Below are 25,960 nucleotides of genomic sequence, written 5' to 3'. Positions count from 1 at the left end.
AACAGGTGGGAGGAAAAGGCAGACTAACGAGGGAACATGGGCAGGCGCGGAGAAGACAGAGACAAGGAATAAACATAAGAACAAACTCATAAATAAATAAATCTCATCTGCTACAGCCATTGGATTTGTATCACAATTATATCAGGAGATTAACAAGAAATTACCAATCACAACGGGAGAGAGGGTTAAAAATAGGGAGACTCCAGCGAAAATCAGGAGTGTTGGCAAGTATAATCTCTAATGTGTGGCCCTTCGCTTACTTGATGTAAGTCAGTATGGCTCTCAGGAAAGAAATGTTGCCCACCCCTGTTCTAAATACATGTTTTCCTACTATTCTCTGCTCCTTTCATGCTGTCCTCTGCACTGCTCTGCTCTCCACTGCATTCTGTCTGCTCAGTTCTCTTTTCCTCTAAGATAGGCTACCAATTAAACTTTTCATTGGAATTCTGTTATTAACATGAAATCAGAATCAGAATCAGACTAATTTTATTTGCCAATGTATGTTTTCACATAGCCTACTAGGAATGTGTCTTGGTGTGGTAGATGCTCATTAATATTGATAAGATCAAATACAAGAAATAAACAAATGTTGGTCTCGACCGAGTTTCAAGATGGAGACCAGTCACAATAGCAAACAGCTTTCAACATACTGTAAGTCAAGTGTGACGTCTGTTATGACGTGTGTCTCGTGACTCATCACCCCATCCTCTATAGCCAATCAGCCCCTGTCAATATGATGTCCGCTATGCCGTCGCTGCTGAGCCTATGACATGGCAGTATATATAGCCATGGTCATCGCATCATCAGCCTCTGCCTGGCTGTTCACCTTAGTGTTGGCTGTACCTGGGCCGATCGTCTTCTCGGGAGCTGTGTTTTGCCCCACCCACCTCCCCAGTCCACCACCAACGTCTCGACTCCTGAAGAATTCCCTACAGAGGGGGATTCTCTATCCTAGACTGAGCAGATGCCCTCCTCTCTCACCACAAGAAGAGGGTCATCTTACCATGGAGTCATTACGCCAAAATTAGTTGCCAAGCTATTCGTGAATAAAACTTGCTTGTTAAATTTTACCCACTGGTCTCTCATGATTGAAATAAAATATAAAGGGTCTAAAGACTATAAAATATTACAAAGTGATTTCGATTTTAACAGATATATATATAGTATTAACAGAGTATAAACAGACTTGTAAAAATATTGCGTGAGTGGAAACATACCAAACTCATAAAATATTATAAAAGGATACAGATATTGGTGTAGAGGTAGCAAAAGTAAGTATGCTTGGTGTTGACATGGTTTGCAGATAAGTGACAGTCAGAGTAATAACATATGTACAGTCAGAGTAATAACATATGTACAGTGATAAGGTGCATGATATAGCAGCAGCAATGAGATAACAGAGTAACACAATATGTACAGTGGAAATAAATCATATTTAGAGGGTTGACACTGCATCCTCTCCACTGCATTGTCTCCTCAGTTCTCCTCTCCTCTCTGTAAAAGGCAATTGACAGACAATGAGAAGGTTACTAAATGAACTCTCCATATAAACAAATTTTAGGCTACCAAAACTCTTCAATGGAATTGTGTTATTAACATGAAATAAACGAGATTCACCTCTTAAAGGAGAGAGTTGACACTGTCTGCATCCTCTCCACTGTTCTACTCTCCTCTCCACTGCATTCTGTCTCCTCACAGTTCTCCTGCCACTGCTCTGCTCTCCTCTTCACTGGATTGTTTAATCTCCACTGCATTCTGTCTCTTCAGTTCTCTCTTCTACACTCCCGTCCTGCAGTCTCATATCCTGCAATCTCTTTCTCTCCTCTGCATGTCTCTCCCATCTCCTCTTTCCCACTGCTTGTATCTCCTAAAGTCTCTTCTCCATGCTGTCTCATACAGTATCTTCTGGATGTTTTCTCATCTACTCTCATGCCCACTGCATACTGTCTCCTCTCCTCTGCATGCATGTTTGATGTTTTACAACATTTGGTTGAATTCTCTACCCAAAACGTTACCATCCTTCTCCACCTGTTGCTCTCCTCTCAGTGTCTTCTCACTCCCTTCTCTCCTTCCTTTGTTTTTCCTATTCTTTTGACTGGAAGAACAAAACACCCACAAATTATGCATTTTGCAAAAAACAGTCGTTTTCATTGTTGCAAATAAATCTAACCTAAATGTAGCTGTTTAGGTATTTGTATTACAAACTTTAACATTAATCAACAATGGTTTGGTTCTAAACACCAGCAACGCCAACGCCAATTCACCCACATAAAACTGTTTCATAGCAATTTAAACCTCAGTCGTTTTTCATGGATAGAGCCTGGGCAGTTTATTAAATGTGAGCAAAACGTTTTTTTTTCTCTCTCTCAAAACAATCACTATTGCAACAGCTGAGATGGTTAGCTTCTAGGCTAGCTAACACTAGTGGACATTGACGGACCTCACTGACTTAAATTTTCAACAATAAAGACTAGATATATGTGTCAAAGATGCCAGGCAGGCACGCACCAATGTCTGGCAAAATTAGAACGTTTTTGTTGATGATGATGAATAATAAATGATAATAAAACGAGTTACCTGTTAGCCTGCAGTCCATAGGTTCTTTGGCCCCAAGCATTAATTGACGTGCCTCATTTGCGTGTCAATTGCTCCTATAGCACAGTAGGCATCAGATAGGCTACCAAATACCAACAGCACAGAACCATCTGTATTTTGGGGAAAATGTCACTAATTTATATGTAGACAGGCACAACCGATGAATAAAAAAGATGAATAAAAAGTTGTTATACCGTTTTGAGCCACTGTCAGTCAGAGGCTGTAATTGTCCTACCTGTTTCTTCTTTCTTTTTTTCTTTATAGCCTACAGAGGGAGTCTCGCTGAGAGTAGTCTCGCTGGCCAGCCTCCCCTCCCTTCCGTGAGAGGAGTCTGGCTGCACGGAAACAGGCTACTGGTAACCCTCCCCTGCTCTACAGCTGCTCTCCCATTGGAGCGACTGTTTCAGTCGCTGCCAGATGTCCGCTCCCCGCTTATTACAAACTCTGTCATTGGCTCTACATCTAATGTGATCTAATGACATCAATGCAACTGAGGAGGCGAGGAGAAAGAGGCAGAGGATGAAGCCGTTGGAACATGATTTATGAAGTGAAAATGTTGTAAATAAACTGTTACTTTTCAGGTAACTAACAAGGCTTTGCATTGCTATAAGTTAAGGTTAAGAAAATAATTGCTATGTTGTAGAATCTCTAGAAATGTGTGTATTGATCAGCAATGAGATGTGTAGTCGCAGACTGTAGTTCAATCATGGAAGACCAAATAAGGCATTAATAGAGCACCCCATGCTGTCATAACCCTCAGCCCAAATGACGTCACTAAATGACGTCTCCATCTCCGACGTCACCTTCTCCATGACGTCACCTTTGCAGTGTGACGTCAGTTGCCCAAATGACGTCAGTTATGACATCATAAATGCCCTTCTCCTGGTACTATATAAAGCCCCCATCACCACAGCTTAAATCACACTTGTGCAGTCATCACTCACCTCGTGTCAGCATCACGCATTCATCCAGCATCTCCAGAGCAAGAAGCTTCATCCCACCACCTCCCCAGATCACCACCAATGTTATGACTCCTGTTGGAAACAGATCCCCTTAAGGGGGATGTCCTATCTCATACAGCACTGACGCCCCTCTCTCATAAGCAAGAGGAGCGTCACATCATGGAGTCATACGCCATACTCAAACTGTCTATTCTGATTCAATAAAGTTTGTTAAAATTATATTACGAGTCTCTCATGATTGAATTGAGGTTAAGAAAGGGATTGCTATAGAATGCATGATAGGTTGCGTTTATCTATTCTTTGCTGAGTGGTGGAGACTGTTTGCTTGTTGTTTATGCCTATGTCATTATGTTCTGTTCAAACTATTCGAACAATATAATAACATGAATTAATATAATATCATTCTTTTTTGTATGTTGGAAAATTTAAATCAATAAAAGAATGATCACAAAAAAAGAATAATTAGAAATGTATGTATCGATCATTTGAAAGTAAAAGTGGAAAGTATGATCATACTTTTTAAAATATAATCATAAAGGCTGATAAGTTGGTTCAGGAAATGTACAGTAGGAGACGAAAGTAAACTGCAGGCGTTAGTGTGGTTGACAGCTCTGACAGAGCAGGGTGGAAACAGCTGTATGCTGTGACCTCGGAGGAATGTGATGGCAAAGCAGATAGAGAGGAGATATTAAGTTAATTAAACCATATGTTAATTAATGTGGTTCGTAAGGTGGATGACAACAATTGCCTTTAAAGGCAACTTATGTAAAATAAAGCACACAAATGAAAAATGACCATAGATAGAAATTTGTAAAGGTGAACTGGCTTAAAAAGGGGACCTTCCTGCCTGCCTGAACTGACAGAGAGACTGTTGGAAGGAGCATTCTTAGAGACTTCAAAATGACAGGCTGAGTGGGGATTTGGAGGTAGCAGCGGCCAGCTTCAAGCTGCCGCTGTGCAGGGCCTCAGCTGAGGTTTGTCACCCCCAACCCTTTACCCACCCAAGCCCCAAGTGCTATGCCTGTGATGCTCACAGAGCAGCTCTAGTTATGTCCAGAGGGAGTGGGCGTGTTTTTACAAGTACTTGTGACAACAAGCATTATCAGCATCAATTAAGCATTAGAACACGGCTCTCTTGAATACTCGATTCTGATTGGTCAATCAACAAGATTCACCGGCCATTATTTCTCGACAACCGACCGCTGCTCTGCCACACCTGGATTAATCAGTTGATAAGAGCTTTTTGTCAGAAAACACTACTAATTAGGCCAACCAGTTGCAGCTGTGGTGTCTTGTGTGCCAATTACGAATGAAACCGCTTTGTCGTTGAAAACGCTATTAAAAAATCTATTTGAATAATTATTTTTGTCAGATTATTGAACGATTTAGTTGTAGGCCGTGTTCTAAGCAGGATAATGTATATTGAGGCGGTGATTACTGGGAAATAATGACCTTTAGGTGATTGATTAAGCCCTCCCTTGCGCGTCGGGCTCAATCATTCACCTGTCGGTCATTATTTTCCCCGTAATCACCGCCTCAATATACGTTATCCCTTACATAAGTACATGTAGGTATAACGAAAGATTCTGTCTTCCCTGCCATCTCTGCCTCCTCTCTCTCCCTCTGTTTGCCTGCCCTTAAAGGAACACTCCGCCCATTTTCAACCAGCTTTGTATCATTAGAACATCAGTAGTATATCAGAAAACTGTAAACGGTTTTGAAGTCTGTCATTTAATTTGACAGTTATTGAGTGTTAAAGTGTGGACCAGTGACATCACTGGTCCACACTAACTCAAATTAATAACTCATTAACTCAAATCAACTCTCAATAACTGTCAAACTATTCATCATTCATCTAGTTTGACAGTTATTGAGAGTTGATTTGAGTTAATGAGTACAGTAAAGATGACATGATAAGTCTTTGTCTCGACCCCGCTGCCACTCAAATCTTTACCCTGGCAGGATGACAGGCCGGCAAAACTCTGTCCAGTAAATAATGTGCTACTTTTCAGTCCCTATATGAGTCAAAAAGTCAATGTGTGATTCCGACTAAAGAAAACACGTTGCATGCAACACTCAACACCAAAACTAAGTGTGCAGCAAATGTGGTTTGAGATGATGTGTGATATGACTAGCAGTCTAAAGGTGTCACTGGGGGAGGAAGTGTTGCTGGGGTGGATGGAACGACTGAGAATCAGCCATATAAGGACAAAACTCATGGGTTCAGTCTCAGCATCCGGGTCACACTGCACCTACACTTAACGCCTACACTTTTCTTGAGAATGAGAGGGATTTTTACCACCACTGACAACAAGTGTTTTTCACATTTGACTGTTAAGTTAACTCTTGTTTGTTCATTGAAACCTAAGTGACCAATCCGACCAACAAGTCAGGTTTCACCCTATTCATTAAGTTCTATGTATTCATAGTATTCCCATCATGTCACATGCATTTCATACCAATATGGCACTTTACAATACACACAGCTCATTGGCTGTGTCATTTAAGTAAGTAAGTAAGTCAATTTTATTTGATTGTGTACATTTTAAGTGTTTGTTGTTTGATTGTAATCACCTGTTAATTGATTACAATCACCTGTTATTTTGCTACCAAGATGGCCTTGTGGTGATGTAACAGAATATCAATCGTTAAATATAAAACATCTTGACTGGGTATTCTTTACAGTTTCCAGAGATATTCTACAAATAGCAACATTATAGCACTTTGCATTATGGGTAATTGTGTAATTACATAAACATCATCAGAAAGTATCTCACAATGGCTAATAACGAGTAACTATTTCTAAGTACAATCTGTAATTTCTCAGTAAGTAAAGTGGCTCTTACTCAAGAGAAGGGACTTACACATTCTAACTCTGAAGATAGATTTGTTACGCAATACTTGTTGTGAAAGAGGAAACACTGTGGGAACTGTCGTAGTGATTGATTGATTGATTGATTGATAACTTTATTGAAACAATAATAGCGGGTATGTACAAGACAAACACAACATCAACATATTGCTCAAAAGGAATAAAACACAATAAAGCCCGAGGGCTTGTTTCCATTGTGGTTCTTAAAGTTAGTGCAAACTGAAGTCAGGCCTGAGGCTTGATAATGTACCTAAATACACAACAAGCAGTCAATAATCAGGTGTGCAGGGTTTAAAATAAGCACAGGGAATCACAGTATCCATTTTTATAATTGAATTTTAAATTAATTTTCCTTGTCTTTTCAACTGGGCTCTTGCAGAGTTTGACCCTCCGTCCAACCACATGCCGTGTGTGATGCAGATGCAGATGGGGCCCTATTCTCCCACAAGCCTTCGGCGCTAAAACGGGCCTTAAACGCAAAAAAACGTGCCTTGCGCCTGTTTTGGGACGATATCAATATGGCTTTAGGCTGCCAAATGCGCTTTAGGCCGAATGGGCGTGGCGCAGTCCCAGAATGGGCCAAAGTGGGCGTGTCGGCGCTAACTACCGGCGTACTGCTATCTTCGCACCTGGCCTACATTTAGCGCTTTGCGCCTTTGAAAACCAGGCCTATTCAGAGTGCGCCAGTTGCGCGGACGCTCCCCTCTGGCTCTCTCCTCTTTCACCCTTCTCTGTGTCACCTCTCTCCCTCTCTCCTCAGTCTGACAGGCACAATACCGACTGTCTCTGACTCCCTCGCTCAGAGTCCCATAGAAAAAATAAGCTGTAACTTGACTGCAATGTGAACGTCCCAACATGCATTGTGCCTCTCCATTTCGCTACTAAATAGCAACCAAATGAGGCGAAAACCTATATTAAGGGAGGATCTAACTAATGTGTAATGGTAAGACAACCTCCAATTGTAGAACATTTCAATATTGGACCAAATAAAACATCGAAATGAAAACACCACCCTATGTGAAACATATATGTCCTATTGGGGCTATAAATATCCCTTGTCGATTTAACGTGATTTAGATAAGTGACAGCGGAACGCGCTTTCTACTGTCATCTGCTATACTGTGATGTCCGCTCCAATAACTTGGCCCTACTCCACACTTAGTTTTACAATAAAAACACATTTATGCAATGACTTTACATAATGTAGGCTATATTTATGTGCATCATCCTTCCTGCAGCAGGCGAGAGAAAATGATATCTTTCTGGACAAACTTTCACCAATCTAATAGGCTATATTTTTCTAGCTGATGCGTTTAGAACATTATTTTCACTTTGATCTTGCTATAGTGTAGCGTATTTACATGCTTGCAGTATTGAAACTGCAGTTAGATTGGTTTGAGAAGCATAATAATATGGAATAATAGCCTATAATGCAGACAGACAGACTGGATGAAGGGAGGGGGGGGGGGCAGAGCGTTTGGCTTTCGTCTGGTTTTGCGGGATCACTGGAATTGGAGCTAAAAAGGCAAGCGTGCGATTCGTTTATTGCAGTTATCCAATGAGCATGACGGTGCATAATTTTACGCTTAAAAGGCGTGGTTGTAATGGTTGAGGCTGCGTCTAGCGCCAGCACGACGATATCAAGTGCGCTGGTCCACGCCCACTGATTTGAGCTGGGCCAGGCGCTCGGCCTAGAAACAGCGCCGATGCAACGATAGGGACCGCAGACTCTGACGGGGGCCTTCCTCTTCTCCCTGGAGTCCCAGACCACCATTGGCTAAGGTTTCCGCTGCATCACCGAGGAGTGTCCAGCCGCCATTATCCTTCTCATCATCCAGCTGGTCCTCACCATGGTGATGGAGATCTTCATCACCGGTACCTTCCTGGCCAAGGTACGCTGAAGAAATCCAGCCGAGTCTATAGAATGACACAACATGCTGGAGGTACAACCATGTCTCAAAGAGAAAAGAGGAAACTTCTGCATGGAAACAGATCCATGATATTTTCACATTCATATTTATTTCTCCCTAATATGGAAATTGAATGAACCTTTTCTCAAGCGTTTTCAAGTCAAACCAGCACTGTGTAGTGTGTACTATGCCCCCCTAAATAGTCCTCTTATAAATATTCAGGCATAATATACCAAGGGCTTGGATTTTGGGCAAATATGAGTATTTGAAAGGTCTCAGTGAGATATTTTCAGTGCCAAAAGGACACAACTGACATCGCCCATAAGGGGATCATGTCTATGTTCCCCGGGTTCTATATTCCCCGTTTTTCACTAACCTCTCCCAGCCCCCACTTCAAACCTAACCTCCCCCCATGCCTAAACCTAACCTACCCCAGACCCTAACCCAAAACCTAACCTCTCCCACCCCCACGCTAAACCTAAGGTCGGCATTGCGGGTGGTCGGCATAGCGGGTGGACACCATTTGGGAAAAACGGGGAACATAGGACCCAGGGAACATAGGACTCGGGGAACATAGAAATGACCCCCCCATAAGTTGTAATTAAACACACAACGCCATAACAGTAAAAGTACAGTATAGGGCAGGGGTTGACCAAACTTTTCCATGCCAAGGCCCCCCAAATAGCATTAGTCTTTGGCCGTGGCCCCCCTACTGCAGGATACTATTATTTCCTTACTTTAATTAATTAATTAATTATTACCTAATAATTACACTTGTATCTCAAATATTTTCTCATTACTTCATATTGAATATTTCTTCATCAAGATTTCATTATAAACATTGTTCCAGACTATTACCCACACCAGGGGGAAATGACAATGAATGTGGTGATGTTTTGACTGACAGGCAATTAGACAGATGGGCATGGCAAGTATGATTTTTATGTGTAAGGAAATAATTCAATTATATTTGCTAATACTACACTAAATATAAGTATATACAAATAGACTATATTCTTCATTTATTGTACTGTAGTATTAACAAATAACTGAATCATTTCCTCCGTGGCAACCGGGTGTATACTACACTTACACCCTTTTGACACCTAGCAAAACACCTCTTTTGACACTTACCAAGCCTTTTGGGTCGAGGATTCTAACAGCACTTAAGTCAAGTAATGCTAACATGGCAGATGAATGTAAAAAAAATGACGTACTTAGGCCTATATTCAAAATGATATATTGTAATGTTATGAGGGTAAACTGGCCAAGATGAGCTATGATAGTAAGACTGCTGGTATGAACTTATCCCTATGTGTTATGAGGAGTTTTACTCTTTGAATGTGTACCAGCCAGGACACATCCAAAGAGCTGTAAAACCTGATCTTGTTTTATATTTCAGTGTTGAATGAAGTGTAATTGCTGGATTTGTATGGAAATGAATGTGTTTTACAGTTGTTTACTTACATATGCCCATATTCTGCATGGCTGTATTGGGACAATGTTTGTGCCAAAAAGGCGTATTTTACTCTTTTGCCATTTAAAAAGTCAACAAATATAATTCAAATTTGACTGTAAGCACTATTGTTTTTATCGTAATGCTCAATCTTAAAAATAACAAAATGTTAAAATATTGGTAATAAAATACGTGGTAACAGCTGCAGCTGATCCAAGACAGCGTTGCATGTGTACCTGCTCTATGAACAGGTCATCAGGTTTAGACAGGGCTGACTGGCCTGCATGCACCTGCTCTATGAACAGGTCATCAGGTTTAGAAAGGGCTGACTGGCCTTCATGCACCTGCTCTATGAACAGGTCATCAGGTTTAGAAAGAGCTGACTGGCCTACATGTACCTGCTCTATGAACAGGTCATCAGGTTTAGAAAGAGCTGACTGGCCTACATGCACCTGCTCTATGAACAGGTCATCAGGTTTAGACAGGGCTGACTGGCCTACATGCACCTGCTCTATGAACAGGTCATCAGGTTTAGACAGGGCTGACTGGCCTTCATGCACCTGCTCTATGAACAGGTAATCAGGTTTAGACAGGGCTGACTGGCCTACATGCACCTGCTCTATGAACAGGTCATCAGGTTTAGACAGGGCTGACTGGCTTACATGCACCTGCTCTATATGAACAGGTCATCAGGTTTAGAAAGGGCTGACTGGCCTACATGCACCTGCTCTATGAACAGGTCATCAGGTTTAGAAAGGGCTGACTGGCCTACATGCACCTACTCTATGAACAGGTCATCAGGTTTAGAAAGGGCTGACTGGCCTACATGCACCTGCTCTATGAACAGGTCATCAGGTTTAGAAAGGGCTGACTGGCCTACATGCACCTACTCTATGAACAGGTCATCAGGTTTAGACAGGGCTGACTGGCCTACATGCACCTGCTCTATGAACAGGTCATCAGGTTTAGACAGGGCTGACTGGCCTACATGCACCTGCTCTATGAACAGGTCATCAGGTTTAGACAGGGCTGACTGGCCTACATGCACCTGCTCTATGAACAGGTCATCAGGTTTAGACAGGGCTGACTTACTTACATGCACCTGCTCTATGAACAGGTCATCAGGTTTAGACAGGGCTGACTGAATTACATGCACCTGCTCTATGAACAGGTCATCAGGTTTAGACAGGGCTGACTGGCCTACATGCACCTGCTCTATGAACAGGTCATCAGGTTTAGAAAGGGCTGACTAAACTTCCTCTGTTCAGATCGCTCAGCCAAAGAAGCGAGGAGAGACGGTGAAGTTCAGCCAGCATGCGTGTCCACGCTCGAGGGCCGGCCCTGCCTCATGATCAGGGTGGCCAACATGCGCAAGAGCCTGCTGCTAGGCTGTCAGGTAATACTGTGTGTGTGTGTGTGTGTGTGTGTGTGTGTGTGTGTGTGTGTGTGCGTGCGTGCGTGCGTGCGTGCGTGCGTGCGTGTGTGCGCGTGCGTGCGTGTGTGCGCGTGCGTGTGTGTGTGTGTGTGTGTGTGTGTGTGTGTGAGCTTTCTGATATTTCTCTTATAACAGTCTCATCCCTATTATACTACTACTACTTCTATTGCTCCTACTACTACCACCACCACTACTACTACTACTATAGTTCCATTAGGAGTTAGTAGTACAACCCCTACTAATACTATGCTATACTACGACCATTACCATTACATTACATTACATTACATTACGTCATTTGGCAGACGCTTTTATCCAAAGCGACTTACAATAACACATTTTTTGTCAGCAATAGAGCAATCAACTATGGAGCACAGTCTATGACAACTACAACTTCTGAAGGAACAGTGGTACAAGTTTAGGTTAGTGGTACAAGGTTAGTTTTTTTTTTTTTTTTTTTTTTAAGAAAGAGAGAGAACAAAGTTAGATCAAGAAGGGCCCAGATGGAGCCTGAAAAGGTGTGTCTTTAGTCTTTTCCGAAAGATCGGCAGTGATTCAGCTGTCCTGACCGAAGGTGGAAGCTCGTTCCACCATTGAGGTGCCAGGGACGAGAAGAGTCGAGATCGGATGAGCGACTTTTGAGCCCCCGTAGCGAAGGAGGGGCGAGGCGACCTGCACTGGTGGAGGAGCGAAGGGAGCGCTGAGAGGTTTGGAACCTGACCATGGATTGCAGGTACCGGGGAGCTGACTGGTGTACTGCCCTGTAGGCCAGTACCAGTGTCTTGAATTTGATGCGGGCCGAGATGGGAAGCCAGTGGAGCTCCTGGAAGAGGGGAGTGACGTGAGAGAATTTGGGTTGGTTGAATACCAGACGGGCTGCAGCGTTCTGAATGAGCTGAAGCGGTCGGATGTCGGTGGCAGGTAGGCCGGCCAGGAGCACGTTGCAGTAGTCCAGGCGGGAGGAGACAAGAGACTGGACCAGGAGTTGAGTCGTTTCTCTTGTGAGAAAGGGACGGATTTTGCGGATGTTGTAGAGAGAGAACCTACAGGAGCGTGCTGTAGCAGCTATGTTGGCAGAGCAAGACAGCTGGTTGTCAAGGATCACCCCAAGGTTCTTAGCTGTTTGGGAGGGAAGTACAGTGGTGTTGTCAATGGAGATGGAGAGATCTGCGAGAGGGCAGTCTTTTCCTGGGAGGAAGAGTAGCTCGGTCTTACGGTTGAGCTTGAGGTGGTGGGCAGACATCCCCTACTTTACCACTACTACTCCTGCTACTACCACTACTAATTATGAGTGGTGGTAGCAGGAGTAGTAGTGGTAATATTGGTAGTTGTGCTACTATACCACTAGTAGTGCTATACACCTACTAACACTACTACTACTACTAAGTTACCACCACCACCACTACTACTACTAACCACTGCTCTTCCTAAAACTAATACTGCTACCAGGGCCGTAACCAGGGTCCCGAAATAGGGGAGGTCCAGCAAGGGGAGGCGGATTCGGTGGCAAAAAAAATTGAGTTTTTTTTCCCCCCTTTTTTAGCCATATTTAGAGTAATATATCATTTTAAATCAACATTAGGATTATACTGTTGTGATGTCATTATTCAGTATATTCTCTTTCATGTCACCACCTGCTCAGCTCTCCTGTCAACATAATTGTAACTAACAAACACAAACTGTTTTAGCCAAATTCATATCAAAATGACACCTACAAACACAGGTACACAACCCAAGCCGTACACAACACACAAAGTCATCATCGATAATAAAAAAAAACATACAGAGGGACATTTATTTATTCCTGATAGGAACGATTGAAAAATAAAATAAAATATATTATGTTGTTTTTAACTTTACACCACCTCTTTTTGTTACTTATTGGGTCATGAAACTGAAACCATGCATATAGCCACCTGCATACCTGACTTCGGGAGCTTGGCATTTGGCATCATGCATGATTAGCCAGTAGCATCCCAACGTGTCACACAGGTAACATTACTTAAGAGACAGACTAGACACTTACTTTCTTGGTTGTTGCTAAAAAATCTGTCAGTGTCACTCACTGTCTGTCGTTCACTCGCTCACTGTCTCGCAGCTCGCTCACCTTCAATTATCTCGCCAGGCAGACAGACAGTCATCACTCACCACCATGCTGCTGCTCTCTCGGAATCAAGTTACCGCGGACGCGGCGTCAGATGACTTCCTGCCTGACCTGCCTTTCGTTTCAAAATAAAAGCGATCCAGTGTTTTTCATGCTTTTCCATGCAGATTGTTTTATTAAAAAAAAAAAAAAAAAAAAAAAAAAAAAAAAAAAACATTTCTTCTCTGAAATATTAGGGGAGGTCCGGACCTCCCCGTGCTCATAGCTAGTTACGGCCATGACTGCTACTACTTCTACTGATATTAATACTGCTACTGCTACTTGTACAACCACTACTACTACCAGTACTACTACTCAAAACACACTTGGTTACCATAGCTGAACGATGTTTGGTCAGGTGACAGGGAAGCTGCTGCAGACGTCTCTGACCAAGGAGGGTGAGACGGTTCGCCTGGAGCAGAGGAACGTGCCGTTCCAGGTGGACACGTCCAGCGACAGCCCCTTCCTCATCCTGCCCCTCACCTTTCACCACATCATCGACGACAGCAGTGCTTTGAAAAACATGGTAAATACTGTCCATCATCAACCAAAGTTGGCAACAGTTTCCCAGATGCAAACGTGCAGCCTTTGAGAAATGATTTCAGTGAGTGTATCAATCCTTTTTGGATCTGAGTTTTCAATATAAAATGTTGTAAAATGATTTCAGTGAGTCTCTCAGTACTTTTTGAACATTTTCAGCATTTTCTTTATGAATACAGTGATAATACAATAATCGTGATCATTTTAGTTACGATAATCATGTGAAATTTTCATACTGTTACATCTCTACCCTCAAGACGTTTTAAGCGGCACAGCCGCATCTATAAGTGACGTGTGTCTGTTTGAGGCGAGATGTGTGTGAGGCGAGATGCAGTGTCCCAGCCATCTTGACTGGGGTGGCCCAAGTGGGGCACAGACTCAAGCAAGGGTAGCACTGATTGTGGCATTTAGGAAGGATGTAGAAAGTTTTCCCTCACCAAAATTTAGACTAACTTCACTCTAGCTTAAAAATAAGCCCGCTACAGCCTCTGAAAGACAGTGTTGTTGGCCACAGATGCCAGCATCCTCAGGATTTTGGGGTGGCCAATGAGATTTCAGGGCCAGTGCCACCCCTGGCCACTCCCTAGAAACTCCCCTGCCGAGATGTGCACACAGGATTTGAGCAGTGCACCTAGACCCCTCCCCCCAGCTGTAGGCAAGAATTGAGAGTGGAGACAGGAAGTGTCGCAGCTCAAAGCCAGTGAAACATGCACACACTCACGCAGTCACGCACATGCACACACACACACGTACACACACACACACACAGTGCCAGAGAGAGGGGAGTGGGGGAGAAGGGTCTGACTTGCGCAAACATGCACCGCTTCAACAACTGGGAGTGATTTATCAGACTAAAAGTCCTCTGCTTATTTCATGTTTTTATTGGGGGTGGGGGGGCACATGGCGCGGGAATCAAATAGGCTACATTATACATGACATCCTTGCTTCTTTATGAATAAACATTGGAGAAAGCAAATTTGATGCATTTGATTTTGCATGAAATCTCATAAATCCCGATTTTTATGGGATTTTGGCACTTAAGGGGTTAATATCTAAAAATGCTCAAGGGTGCTCACCGGGCACCCTCCTGTATTTTGAATAGGTACCCCCAAGGTACAAGAATCAGCAGAGAAAAAAACTTTATCAGACGAAACAAGGTTCATCAAAAAAACAGCCTTTGGCTCACGGACTAATCAGAGGTGGGTCCTTTTTACACCCACACTCGGGTAAGAAGTTCCTTATCAAAAGTAGGATTTCCTGCAAAACCAAATTTGTTGTTTACCTTTTGAAATGTCCCTGTGGCCTCTGTTATGTAGGCAAAACCACGAGGGAACTAAAAATTTGCATTTCTGAACATAAAAGTAATATCAGAAACAAAGATGAGAAGTCGTCTGTAGCCAGACACTTTAATTCATTTGGGCATGATGTGTGTTGTCTCAGATTCCAGGGGATCGAAGCTGTTGCTCCCTTAAAGGTGCTCTTATACTCGAGCAAAGCTCCGTGGGGGTGGGGCCCCGCGAGTCTCCGTGAGTCACCGTGTAGACCTCGCGCTGGGGCAGATGCCATTATACTCAGAAAGTGATCAGCATGTATTGTACAATGGTGAGAACAGCCCGTGAAAAGTCGCAATGAAACTCTGTGCAGTACTGAGTGCGCTTTCACTCTCAAACGACCGCACATCAGCACATGAAGGACTCACCAAACTTGTTTTTACTGAAAGCCGTTTTTACTTCTCAGCCCTGATAGCCTACTACTCTGTGCTGCTTTTAATCTCTCTCAATCATGCTCTCAACACAACACATTTACTTGGTGAAATGACTAAAAACGAACAGTTGCAAATCTAAGTTTATAGCCTACCACATGGGTCAAGAAATGTGGTGAAAACACAGCTCAGTGTTCAGGGTTCAGTGGCTCGAAAGCAGCCATGTTTGGAGAGAAGCTCGCGCTGTTAGAAAAAAAATCAGGCACAACGCGAGCGGCCGCTGGAGCTAGCGAATAACCACGCCCAACAAATTTACGTAATTTGACGCGCCCGCCCCTCGCTCCACCCCCGCGCCCTTCACGGCAGGGTGAGCATAATTCAGCCTTTAAGAGGGGGGGCGACAGAGACAGAGCCTTATTGCAAAGGGAGGCCTTCTGGATTCACACGCTACAAACAGAACACCCTAAAGGCCTCAATTGGCTGTTTTCTTTAAAACTTAAAAAAATATATATATATATTCTTGTTATATTCCCAATGTATGTTATGTTCCTATCTAATGGACTGAGAACAATAGGACCCTTTTTATCTGTTTCACTACAAGTAAGGTTAACCAACCTCTTAAGTAATTGTGCTTCCAGCCCTGGTTGGCACTAGAGCCTATTCTACGTGTTGGTATTGTGAGGTTCTTTACACAGAGCCTTATTGTGAAGTACTTCCGTCTTTGACGCTTTAATTGTATAAATGTTTATACAACACTTGTACTTGTGATTATTGTAAATATATTATTCTAAATGTTTTTCTCATTACTACTTGATAATCAGATCCTTGCTTCTATTGGTAAGGCATATCATGTTGTAAAATGTTTTATTTATTAATTGATTGTACTTCCGGCATGATTGTATTTAGCTGTCTTTTTTGCCTGACACAGCACAACGCTGAGGAAGGTCTTTTGACTGAAACGTTCGTTGCTGCTGCCCAGTTTTGAGGAACTAATTAAATATTCAAAAATACATTTCGGGTGCTGGCTTCTCTCTTCTCTGTCTGGCTGTGACAGCCAGACAACTTCCTGATGTGAGGTTTCTTTCGAGATGGCAACACTGTTACTTCTCTGGATACTTCTTCTGTCTTCAGGCCAAATGCAAGGTAAAACTATTATACAACCATGGTATTTCTATCTTTTGATAGCCTCTGAGAAGAGGAGCAGGGCTGCCTGATAGATTTGGAAGTCTGGGTGATGTTGCTCATAGCTCACTACTTTACTGCAGGAAGTTAGTTTATTGTCTCATTGATCGTCACTTGAATTATACATTTTTCCAGTATGTCATATCCAATTGGCCGTGAAGCTCATATATAAATCAGAGTGTGTAAACTTTAAATTCATGCGAACATTGGAGTTTTTTTTTATACTTGACAGCAGACAGCATAAATTATCAGGTTTTTATACTCAAGAGATGTCAGCAATGTCATCATTCAACAGAAAGAAAAAAGCTTAAGAAGTGCTCTTAAGTGTTTTAAAACTAAAACAGGGTCACCTTTTGTTTTCAGACCTAGACGAGTTTGAAAGATGATCAATACAATCTTTAAATCAATTATGTAAGATACAGGTAACTGGTGAAAGGAAGCAAGGAGTGATGTGCTGTCTACATTTGATACTGTACATATTAAAACCTGCCAGCTGCTTGCTGGATGAGCTGGAGGTGAGAGAGGGACTTTAGTAACTGAGGCAGTAGAGGCAGGTGCAGTAGTATAAACTAGATAAAGGCATGTGGGTGACATTCTCCAGGTCAGTAGAAGATAGAAATGGTTTGATTTTGAAAATGTTCCTCAGCTCAAAAAACAGACATGATTCCTCTTCACCTGCTTGTCAAAGTAAAGGTTAGATTCAGAATACATTCTTACATTTCTGGTTGGTTGCTTCACCCCTGAAGACAGGCTACCATTTTGTTTTGAATTAAGTTAGTGGAGCTTGTGGGAAACATTTTGAGTCACCCAGCTCTTACATTAATATCTGTGAGGTATTCATGGAGGGTAATGAGGGGGTTTGGGTTGCCAGGTAGGTATATCCAGAGATATGCAGTATTTAAAATACATGTATTTAAAATACATATTTCAAATACATTTGTGTATTTTGTAATTTGTATTTGGCTGGACCGAGAAAAATAAGGTGTAATTTGTATCAAAATACTTTCAGACCTTGTATTTTGTGTATTTTAAATCCTACATACAATACTTTTTTCTTTAATTTTATGTCATTTTATTCTCAAATTGACACAGTTTTAACATTGACACAGGTTTAAACTGTGGAAAAACAAACGCAATGTGACATGTCACTTCTACTCCACCTCTGATTGGCTTACCCTTAGAACAAACCCATCCACAAATCAGGAGGGTGGGTCTTGAGTCAGACTTCACATCACTTCTTCGTCTAAACTACTATGAAGCCTTGTATTGGTGGAAATTCCCCCGGATAAATTACTAATATAAATTGATGATTAGATATTGCATGCACTGGCCTATCTACAAATGAAATGATTTACTGCATAATCAAACCAGTGTATCATATTAGAGAGACACAACTAATTATCTTCTTAATTAAAATTGGCTAAGTGGATGGCGGTGTGTGTGGTGGCAGTGTGGGTCACGATTGTGATATCATCAGTGATGTCATCAGTGATGTCCCTCGAGCAACTCTGATGTACAGTTGTATAAGCCGATGGCACATTTGCATGATGGCACCTAGGTGGGTGGGCGGTGTTTGTCTGTCTGTCAGTCACTCAGATTTTGGAAGCCCGTGAGCTGGCGATTTCCATAACTGCAGCCATGGCGCATCATCTCCAGGGATACTGTTATGATGTCAGATATCTATGGCTAAACATGGTCAAAGTTCCAAAACTCGCAGTTGCGTTTTCAGTAGTAGCCTGGGTCATGTAGTTTAGGTAGGTTGTTACAAACGTTAGGGTTGTGCTACAACCCAGGTTTTACGAGTGCGAACGAGAGCTCTCACTAGTGCCTACAACGCTGCGACGCAGCCCTATGGAAGACTGTCATTTTGCTCCAAAATTGCTTTTCATCAAAACCGACCAGCCACCCGTAGGTGGCGTGGTACCCCCTGGGGCTGACACGGATCCACGTGACTACGTCACGTCCTGTCAGCCCAGGGATAATCACTCTAATTTCTTCCAGCCCGCTGAGATCCGACGCACCCCGTGACGCATTGACACAGCAAGGCTGGGTAGTGAGAGCTCTCGTTCTCACTCGTAAAACCTGGGTTGTAGCACAACCCTAACGTTTTACTTCGTTTCGAACTCAAGCTCTCACTAGTGCCTCAATTCAACCGACCTTGCTGCCGGGAGCACCCACAGGGCGACCCGAAAGGCACCAGTGAACCACGGCCATATGGCAACGTTTATGCCTAACCGAATAACATATTAGTGTGGCAATGATACTACTTTCTTGCCACCGACAGCACCGCGTGCGCGAACTGCGAACCGGACACGTCGAGACTGTAGTACCTGACAAAAGTGTGATGAGAGGACCATGAGGCCGCGGCACACATGTCCTCCACCGACACACCACGCAACAACGCAGAGGATGTCGCAACACCTCGCGTCGAATGCGCCTTGATACCCTCCGGGGGAACCTTGCCCACGGCAGAGTATGCCAACGCGATCGCCTCCACTATCCAGTGCGATAAGCGATCCTTGGAAAGGGGTCCGCCCTGGGCCCTTTGCCCAAAGCAAACCAACAGCTGATCTGTAATGCGTAATGAACGCGTCCTGGCCACATAGGCCGAGAGCGCCCTCACGGGGCACAGCATGTGCAAACGTCTCTCCTCACCCGAACTGAACGGCGGGGGACAGAATGCTGATAAGTCTATAACCATAGACCTATAGCTAGCATTAATATTCTTGGGCTGGTACGCCGGGTTAGGTCGCAACGTAACCCTGCGCCCATCGTCCCCAAAAACCATACAGGCCTGCTGTACCGAGAGGGCAATCAGGTCACCGACTCTCTTCCCTGACGATAAGGCCAGCAGCAGCGCGGTCTTTAAGGACAGAACCTTTAAATCGGCGGAGTCCAAGGGCTCAAACGGATGACCCGTTAGCCCGTCCAGCACCGTAACCAGGTCCCATTTGGGAAAAACGCACCGCAACGGCGGGCGCAGTTTACGCGCCCCCTTCATGAAGCGCGAGACCAAAGGGCACACCCCCACGGGGGTCCCTTCAATCCCCATGTGGCAAGCCGAAATCGCGGCTACGTACACCTTAATCGACTGCGGGGACTGGCCCGCGTCAAGCAAGCTTTGAAGGAAACAGAGAACTGGGCGCACGCTGCAGTTCACTGGATCCACACCCTTACTTGTGCACCATCGCGAAAAAACCCGCCACTTGTACGCGTACTGAGTGCGGGTCGATTTTTAGCAGCCCTAGCACTCTGAATAGTGCGCACCACATTGTCGGGCAAGCCCTGTGCTAGCAACTGGTCCCGTTCAGGAGCCAGACCGCTAGCTTCCACCTGCCTGGGGAGGGGTGGAACACCTCCCCCTCTGCCTGGGATAGGAGATCGGCCCGTACCGGCAACGCCCAGGGCGGATCTTGCGCCAGGGAGACCAGGTCCGCAAACCATGTCTGCCTGGGCCAAAACAGACTAAAACGAGCCGGAGGCGCTGTTCCCAGAGCGTGTCGCTCTGGCGAAAGGCTCACAGGAAGTCTAGCTCGAGCCCCAGGAAGGTCGCCGCCTGTGCTGGGACGAGGCCACTCTTCTGCCAGTTCACCAAACACCCTAAGGTTTGCCGGTGATCGGTCACCACCTTGGTATGTTCCGTGGCACGGACCCTCGAGTCGGCCGCTAAGCGAACGTCGTCGAGATATAGGAAGACGCGGATCCCCCTCGCGCGGAGGGGAGCCAAGGCTGTCTCCACGCACACCGTGAGGGTTCGCGGGCTCAAGACATGCCGAATGGCAAGACACAGAACTCGTAAGCCTTCCCCAGGAAGGAGAACCTCAGGTATTTCCTGTGTCTCCTGACCACGTGGACATGGAAGAACGCACCTTTCAGATCCCCGGAAGTAAGAAATCCCCCTGTCTCAACTCGTTGAACAGGCGGGGAAGAGAGCATTCGGAACGGGACTTCCTCAGCGTCTTGTTGAGATGCCGAAGGTCCAATTTTGGACGCATGGAGCCGTCCTTCTTGGGTACGATAAGTACCTGTGGTAGAAAACCCAAGCGCACATCTGCCTTGGGAACCGAGCGAATCGCCCCTCTGGCGAGGAACGAATAACCTCCTTGTGGAGTATGTCCATGGCCTCCCCCTCCACGGCCGGATTGGGGGTCCCGTCGAACGTGGGTGCGGGGCAAACTGTAGAGCGTATCCCTTCTGGAGGGTGCGCCGTAATGGGGACGGGGAACATAGATGCTCCCAGGCATCGAGCCTGTTGGACAAGATGGTCTCTTGTGGCCAAAGGAGCGGAACCCGTCATGAGCATATTGCTGGGCACCGGGACCTTTTGATCCGGTACCCTGATGGGGGGGCGGGACGTGAGAGGCTACGCCCCCCCGCCGCATGGTCAGTTCCGTAAAAGCTGGTCCACCTACCTAGGTGGACCAGCAATGGACCAAGGCGAGCCTTGATGATGGGTATGAGACCCTGGGCGAGCTCCCGACCGAACTCGGGCCTTGGGCACCGAGGACGGTGGGTCTAAAGCTACAAGCCGCAGGCTGGAACTGAGCCCAGCCTTGGTGAGCCAACCGGTGGGCTTGACCTGGGCGCTGCCAACCGAGGCCAGGCCGTGGCGATGGACCAAGGTGCGCTGTGCCCCCTGCCAGGCTACCTGCACTTGCAGGGGGCGCCCCAACAAGGGAGTGCGACCCATGGAGAGCTCCCAACCACCCCGGGCCTTGGGCACCAAGGGCGGTGGGCTTGTCCTTAGAGCTACCAGCCAAAGGCTGGCACTGAGCCCAGACCTTGGCGAGCTGTAACCCCTGCTGGACGCGTAGCGCCAGCACGGGGCGGTACGTCTATTGTAGCGGAGGTAGCTCGCGCCCAATGTACTTAGCACACAGATACTAACTGCACGGGTGCACGCCAGCTATCTGCAACCATACTATAGTTCTGTGCTAAACAGTACTAATGCTATCTGCACGTATGCAAGCTAGCTTTCACACTCTTTTGAGAGCGGACCTTGGTCCGCTCTCAAGAGCTTAGCTGCGGCCCTGGGCTAGCCCAGCAGCTGCAAGACCGCGGGTTCAAGGCGCCTGTGCAGCGTGCTCATGCTCAAGGCAGAACACGCACTTAACGTGCCGGTTCATACTCGGCCAATGCAGTGATACACACAGCCCATCCCCTCGCTGACTTTCCCTGCTAGTAGCAAGAGAAAGCCGGAAGCTAATCACTAATAGCAAGCTCCCGCGGGCCGCACCCTGTTAGCGGGAGTACCGTTTAAGCAGGCTAGCAGGCTAACAAGAAGCACAGGCTAGACAGTAAGCAACCCGGAGGCTAGCGAACGTGCGCGTGCAACGGTAACGTAAGCGGCAATAGCCTAGCCCGACGGGGGGGCAACAATACCCACAACCTGTTAACCCGCGAGAACAGGTGTGAACCAGCCTCTAGCTAAGCTAGCGTATGCACTGAGAGACAAGTGTGCGCTAACACAAGCCTGCGTACAAGCCGGTGCAGCGAGTCTCTACCCTGAGTAACACGGGGAAGCAAGCGTGACCGCAGGCAGAGGCCAGCGGCCCGCGAAGCTAGTCAATCTCAGAAGAAACTCCTCAGAGGGAGTTACAATCTAGTAGATGCTATTTGCACGCAACACTTAGCAGACAAGCAAGCTGGATAAGAAGGGGAGGAACTGAGAGAAGTCACAACAACTTTTAGCTAGCGTACTCGCTCAGCTAAATCTCAGAGTGCCCCCTTAGGGGCCGGTGCCAGTAAAATCTACACTACAAGCCGTATGTAGGTCCCAGCAACGCCTGTGCAGCGTGCTCATGCCCTTAGGCAGTGCACACATCATTTTCATTGTGCCGGTCGTAACCGGCCAGCGTAGCCTCACAGCTAACACAGCACCTAGCTGTTCCCCCCTCTCTCTGCTAACAGGAATAACGGGGTTACCGTGTAAGCAATAGCCTGCGACGGTAAGAAGCTGGAGTGCTACAACACTAGATACTGGCTGCACGGGTAGCAAGCTAGCTATCTAGCTAACTGAAGAGCATGGCTTCTAGCTACTACTCTCGCTTACCGCGCGCCCTACACAGAGGTAGTCGTTACCCTGTCTGGGGACGCAGCCAGGTAGCTGGAGTGCTACAAGCTAGTCCAAGCTAGCTGCACTGAGCAACTCGCTAACTATCTATTTAACGTTACTCCTGGAGTAACGTGCGCGCTCTGACAATATAGCCGGCGCCTAAAAAAAGCAAACGGACGCTAACGACACGGGTGCACGCTAGCTTATCCGCAAAAACCAGGCTGGCTAGCCTATTGCTCTAGTGCTACACTGTAAGCTAACAGCACGTATGCAACCTAGCTTAACAGTTTTGAGCGTGGACCTATTTCGGCCCTCAAACGAAAACGCTGCCCCAGCCAGGGGAGCGAAGCAAAGCTACACAGCGGCAGCAATAACCACTACACGGCGGTAGCAGCAGAACTACACGGCGGTACCAATAAACAGTTAACTAAGGAAGATGCGTGATTTCTATTATTTTTGTAGTTTTTTTGTTGGGACTGGAAGAGGGATTCCCAGCTGGACTTGGGAAAAATGTAGAAGAAAAAACTGGAATGTATTTTATTATTGTATTTGATTTTTGAGATAAAATGTCTGCTTGTTGAAGCTTGGGACTAAAGCACCTGGGTTTATTCATCTTTTAAAATAAAGATGTTTAAAAAACTATTGCATGTTACATTTATACAGTGCTATAGGCTACCTTTTCTCTGGGTAAGAATTGAGCTTGACATTAACGATATGATACATTATATTATGAGGAAATTAACGATATGATACATTATATTATATGAGGAAATTAACGATACGTGAACGTGAACACATGCATGTTTTTGTAGATTGTGTAGGCTACATTGTGTAGATTACAATTATTATGCGACCATAATTCATTTCAATGTCCGCTCTCAATGTCCGCTGAAATCGCTGTCCGTTTCTCAAGAGTTATTCAGTTGGTATATTAAGACGAGATGAAAAAAGTTGTGCTATAAGAACAAACTAACTGTGTTAGTTTTGCTAAGAAGTTTTGATGGAGAAAAATTAGTTAAAACATTGTTAATTTACCCTTTTACCGAAATCATGTTGTAGCGGCACGCTGAGCTGAGCATGCAGGCTGAAGCCTTGTCAGTCTGCTTGTCACGCACCAGGAGCTTGTCAAGTAATCACCGTCCCATTGGCTCACGTGAGCGGCCAATCCCGGCGCTTGACTGCTGCGTAGGCGGGCACAGGGCGTGGTTATTGCCTATCTTATGTGGGGTTAGAAATCACGCAAGGAAGATACTCTTAGCTTTTAGATGATTTGTTCCGACGCCGCTGGTGGAGGGTACAGGGTCGGGTCCCCGAAGCCTGCTTTATCCTGTCCACGCAAACCTCTTGAGGTGGGCAAATCAGCCGGAACGAGCCTAGTATCTAAAGCTATGTAAGAGAGCTAACTCAGAGTTAACCGCGGAGCTTTAGAAAACACGTCTTCTCAGCGGCTGGAAGAAAGCGTAAGTGATTATCCCTGGGCTGACAGGACGTGACGTAGTCACGTGGATCCGTGTCAGCCCCAGGGGGTACCACGCCACCTACGGTGCATTAGAGCAAATCAGGGTTGTATTCTGAGTTGTGGTGCAATAATAACAACTAAAAGAGCAAATTATCCACCTCAACCAATTCATTGTGATCATATATCTCTATTATTCCCATATTATTCATTTTTTAACTACAGTTTTAATTTAGTTTCCCCAACACAGTGGAGTAGCTCTCAGCCAGAAAAGGTGTGTTTACATTTGTATATTGTAAACATTACAGCAAATCAGGCTTGTATTTACACTCAGGGCCGTAGCTAGCTATGAGGACGGGGAGGTCCGGACCTCCCCTAATATTTCAGCCTGCCAAAAAAAAAAAAAAAAAAAAAAAAATTTTTTTTTTTTTTTTTTTTTTGCAGGCCAGGCCAGGCCACTCACTGAGGCGCCGCCTACTGGTTTACTAGTGGTTTTATTACTTTATTCAGGTTTAAAGTGGGTGCATCTCATTGTAAAATTGGACTTGGCCCAAATTGGGCTTCAAACGGCCCAAATCAGGCTTCAAACGGCCCAAATCTGGCTTTAAACGACCCAAATAGGGCTTCAAACGGCCCAAATCTGGCTTCAAACGGCCCAAATTGGGCTTCAAACGGCCCAAATTGAGCTTCAAACGCTGAATAATGACATCACAACAGTATAATCCTAATGTTGATTTAAAATGATATATTACTCTAAATATGGCTTAAAAAGGGGGGGAAAAAACCTCAATTTTTTTTCGGCGGCGCCCGTTAGGGCCTCCCCTTGCTGGACCTCCCCTATTTCGGAACCCTGGCTACGGCCCTGTTTACACTTACACTTGTCCACGGCACTAGTCAGCTTTGTAGTCATTTGGGGGGAACAGTACAGTAGGTACGCATAATTAAGGGGACCGTATGGATGGTGTACAGGTGTGTCTTGTTCGACCGATTGTGGTGGGCCAGTAGCCTAGGTAAACCCAGCCCCCACGTGACCTGCTCTCTCAGTTCCCAGTCACTAGCTTGTGACTGTAAGCAGGGTGAGCCTGAGAGCAGGTCACTGGGGGCTGGGTTTACCCAGGCTAGTGGGCCAGTGGGCCAAAAATGCCAGGGCCACTTTCTTGTCCCAGTCCAGCCCTGTCTGCTACCTGACCCGAACCTGACGGGACCTGAGACCTGATAACTATTTGGGCTCAGGTCGGTTAGGGCCTACATTTTAGGCCCGTGCAGGGCTCTAGACTGTACACGCCTTCCAGTACATTCTTTAGTGTGAGAAAAGAGCTCGTAGGCTACTGACTGTAAATGTGTTCTTCCATATAAACTGCTGCAACCACTACGTGACTACCCTTTTAGACACAATCTCACTTTCTTATTTTGCTCAATGCCCCCCCCCCCCCCCCTCTTTATGGTCATTATTTCCTTACACTAAATCGTGCTGTAAACTGTTTCTATTAAGGTTTTTATTTATTAAGTTTAAGTTTATGCATATGCATATGTTGTGATAAAATATTGACTTAGTGTTATATTTGTGAAGTAAAACTAATTAACCAAATGTGATTTTGATCATGTTATGTCTTTTCACTTTACAGGGTCCAGTGCTGTGAGCCCTATGTTCG

General features: G+C 45.2%; 1 protein-coding gene and 1 pseudogene across 3 annotated transcripts in view; both read left to right on the top strand.

Moving 5' to 3' along the window:
* The window catches only part of LOC310791875 (SLAM family member 9-like), a 29,309-nt gene extending 25,585 nt beyond the window's left edge, over window positions 1-3,724 (top strand). For both annotated transcript variants that reach the window (XM_083653550.1, XM_083653551.1), the window contains exon 7: window positions 2,860-3,724. The gene's annotated coding sequence lies outside the window, so the exon portion shown is untranslated. The remainder of the gene's footprint in view (window positions 1-2,859) is intronic.
* Window positions 525-25,948, top strand: LOC310792367 (ATP-sensitive inward rectifier potassium channel 10-like; annotated as a pseudogene). The gene is made up of 5 exons: window positions 525-539; window positions 8,148-8,321; window positions 11,064-11,191; window positions 13,732-13,899; window positions 25,934-25,948. The product of its transcript is annotated as an ATP-sensitive inward rectifier potassium channel 10-like (transcript).
* The last annotated feature ends 12 nt before the right edge of the window (window positions 25,949-25,960 follow it).

The sequence above is a fragment of the Poromitra crassiceps genome (assembly GCF_964638095.1).
Source record: "Poromitra crassiceps genome assembly, chromosome: 17".
Taxonomy (NCBI): domain Eukaryota; kingdom Metazoa; phylum Chordata; class Actinopteri; order Beryciformes; family Melamphaidae; genus Poromitra; species Poromitra crassiceps.
The sequence above is the reverse complement of the archived record's forward strand: the minus strand, read 5'-3'. Positions and strand labels throughout refer to the sequence as shown.